The sequence below is a fragment of the Rhipicephalus microplus genome, unplaced genomic scaffold (genome assembly GCF_043290135.1).
Source record: "Rhipicephalus microplus isolate Deutch F79 unplaced genomic scaffold, USDA_Rmic scaffold_24, whole genome shotgun sequence".
In the NCBI taxonomy this organism is placed as follows: domain Eukaryota; kingdom Metazoa; phylum Arthropoda; class Arachnida; order Ixodida; family Ixodidae; genus Rhipicephalus; species Rhipicephalus microplus.
The window spans coordinates 2,306,646-2,310,487 of NW_027464597.1; positions in this window are offsets into that span (position 1 = coordinate 2,306,646).

Consider the following 3,842-nt stretch of genomic DNA (forward strand, 5'->3'; position numbering starts at 1 on the left):
AAAATTGATTCTGGCTTTATTTCACAAAACTAAAAGAAAGGCAGGAAGGAGGCGTGGTATGGTGTCATCGAAAAGGGCATTGAGTCGTTTTCAAGCAAAGCAAAGGGAGAAGCGCACTCGCTCTTGCGATTACATCATATAAAAGACGCCGAGATCGATCGGTGTGCTTAGCGCGCGAACTTCAAGTGTGCGTGCAGTGAAAGGCTTTACAATTTTAGTGAGCGAAATCGCCCGATAACGCAATTTATAGAAACGCAATTTCGACGATTTCACTAGTATTGAACGTATGGATGCGTTATTACAAAGAATAAGGCTATTTGTGCGTCGTCTGAGCTCATATTCTTCCTATCGTAAAACGGTGTTACCGATGGCTTACATGCCTACTGTACTAATTCTGAAGTCACTTGGCACATTTCTGTTCAGTCGTCGCTTATAGGCACTGTCTGGCTGTCATATTAAATTTGAAGTTACTCGATTTAACACATCAGGAAGTCTGGAAAGACCACATTGCCAAAATTAAGTCCGTTCTAAATTCACTTCTCTCCTGCATCATACAAGAGAGTGTTCACAAAGTCTTTGATAGAAAAAAAATATAGCTCTCAATGACGAACACTGTTCAATTTTTTAGATATTCTACTTGTTAGGTATATTCCTCTGCTTTTAGTTACGGTAAGTACGGCAGTTAAATGCTGCGCGATGTATTTTTGGACGTTGAATGCATCAACGAGCGGCAGAAAAGGTTTCTGACCTCCGTTTTGTCCCCCCAAGAGCAAACATTCAAAATAGAGCGCCTACGTTCCGAGCATCCATAGCCCGTAAAAAAACTCACGTGCATATGTGCTCCCGTCCTCCCTTCACGGGAAAAAAAAAATCTAGCGCCATCTTGAAATGCATCTTAAATGATTAAGCGAAAAGTGCCAATCATATTGCAGAATCCTACAACTCATCGGGTTTCCGCAAACACAGAACTTACTCCGCACACACAAATATTTGCTAACGCGGCATTAGAAACAGATCGAAGCTAGACATTTTGAGCTCAGCTACTACAACTACCGATTTCAGCAATTTGTATCTCTGCGCACTACAATCTACCAATAACTTCAGGAGGCTTGGAGAAAGAAGTATGCCGAGGAGGGTCCGTTAGATCACATTTTCCGAAGCGGGAAGTAGGGAGGACAAGAGGATTCCTCCTCGCAATGTTGGGCATCCTACGGCGGCTCGCGCATGCGCAACATTCACCAGCGAGAAAGAGGCGAGCCGTGCGAGCCACTTTCTGATGCTCCAGGGGCACCCCTCCACCATCTTCTTGACGAGCTTGAAAAGAGAAACTTTTAAAGCAATAGCGTTAGAGAGCTCAAGTAGGAGAAATTCAGCCGTTGGCGTCGGCACCATTGGTTGTGAGCGAAAAATCATCCATGATCAAAAAATTGAGAAACAAGCAAATGAAATAAAGAATAAAATTTTCGGTCACACTGATAATTGAACAGGGGCCATTCGCGCTGCAAGCAGGTGTACTACCTCAAAGCCACAATGTTACTTTCAGCTGCTTTGGGAAAAAACACTATACATAAATGCCATGTAGTGGAAGGAGTCTCCTTAAAGAAAAGCTGAAGCACTTTTCTAAAAAAAAATGACTTATGAGCGTATAAGGACAGCTTGATCCCTGCTTATTTAGAAAAGCGATGTTAGAGTTCTCAAAAGAGAGCTCCAATAGCACTTTTTGGTAAAAAATCAGTGGCTGTGGCCGCCGGGCTTCTTGAGACGCTGAGCGAACATGGTGACGTCATTCTCGATATGACGCGTCATCTGCGGCAGCAGCACTGCTGCAAGATGGCCTCTTTGATCAGTTCCGGCTACGGCACGTCATGGGTTAGTCACGGAGGCCGTGCTTGAAGATAAGAAAAATCACTTGCTCCGGGCCAGAGGAAACGAAGATGACGTATATTTCCACGACCACACTTTCAAGGCGCTCGCGGTGGTGGAACAAGACAAGCTTTTATTTCGCCTGTTCTGAAGATTCTGATGCTACATCCTCGAAAAGAATTCTGGCATCGTCAACAATAATGGTGGTCCTTCCTAAACATGAAGTCAGATTCAATTTTCAAATCCCTTCAGCTTCACTGTAAAGAAATTTGCTCGACAGGTGTCACGACGAAAAAGAGCCCGTTCAGTGATTTGTAGGCGAATTCGGGAAGCCATCAAACTATATCGAAAAAGGTCGGGAATGTGCAGCCATCGCCGCTAAAAACACACAGGAACTTTTAAAGAGCTTTAAAAATGGACAACTATGTCTGTCTAGCGGAAAACATATCATGCCTTTCCGGAGGCGTTGATCAAGCAAACAGCAAACGCTGAGAATGTGCTACTGTGAGGCATTACGAAACTTGTTATGGGCTCCGAGATGACCATCGCGCGGTGTCTATCTTGGATTCATGCGACTCTTGCTTTAGATAAAAAAACTATGTCTACCAATCGCGCGCGCGCGCGCGTGTTTGTGTGTGTGTGTGTGTTTGTGTGCCATCTGTGAGACATTAGGAAAAAACGTGTCTCGACTACAGCAGAACGCTATTCTAGCAGAAAAAAGAAGTCACACTGTACTTTCACTGCAATACTATAGATACGTTGCGTTGGCGCGCGCGTTTGTGTGTGTGCGTGCGTGCGTGTGTGTGTGTGTGTGTGTGTGTGTGTGTGTATGTGTGTGTGTGTGTGTGTGTGTGTGTGTGTGTGTGTGTGTGAGTGTGTGTGTGTGTTTGTGTGTGTGTGTGTGTGTGTGTGTGTGTGTGTGTGTGTGTGTGTGTGTGTGTGTGTGTGTGTGTGTGTGTGTGTGTGTGTGTGTGTGTGTGTGTGTGTAAGTAGGCAGTGCACTTAGCGGTTGAAGAGCGCAATGGTGCCGGATTTCGCTATCACGTTCAACTCTTGAAGGCGAAGCTTAAGAATGCCACACTTTTTCTGCTAATTATGAGCAAACTTCTTTCAATACTCGTTTGTAAAGCGTCTGTGTTCCATTCGCAGCCTCATTACGATAAGTATTGTGAATATACAACACACTTGCAGATCTGCACTGCTTGCCTAATAAGCTGAATGCAAGAGAGCAATGGCGAGTATCGGCCAGATACTTGCCACGACAGGCTGTTTTCATCTGCATATATGAAAAGTTAAGCTGTGGAGAACACAATGGACAGTGACATAGGCTGTTACGTTTGAATACGTATCACTCCCGTCTACACTAAACCCTACGCGAATCGTAACGGCCGTGCGTACAGCTTGAACAGTAAGCGCTGGCAAGTCGATGAGGCCTTAACACGTTTATTTTGTGACTGCTCTCTGTCCCTACTTCAATGTAAGGTGCTGGTTTAAATGCAGGCAGAAATCGTTATAAGAACTCTAAGCGGAACTAACATGTCCGCAAGTCAAATCAGATAGCACCAATGACTAATACACTGTACTTTATAAACTTTCTGGATAGTGCTGGAACAGACTCTAGACATTGGGAAGTGCACTGCGTTACGTAGTTATTGCATATATGCGTCACCTCTTCCTTTCCTATCGTCATCTATATCATTTTTTTATTTTTTCTAAGTGCTGAGTAGCAGGCCAGAGCCCAGAAGTTTCGCCTGACCTCCTTTACTCCTCGCCCCTTTACAAAGACCAAGATGTCAATGAGAGGCCTAACCGTATGTAAACACCCCGTAAACTATTACCTCGTGTGACAAAAGATGTGCTGCCCAAGCCTCATGGAAAATGCGCATGAACATGCTCCTTTTAACGTCCTAATCCACATTTTCGCCGGTGCAACTTCATTTATCTCAAGTCCCTCTTAGTGGGTATTCACCATGTTGTGA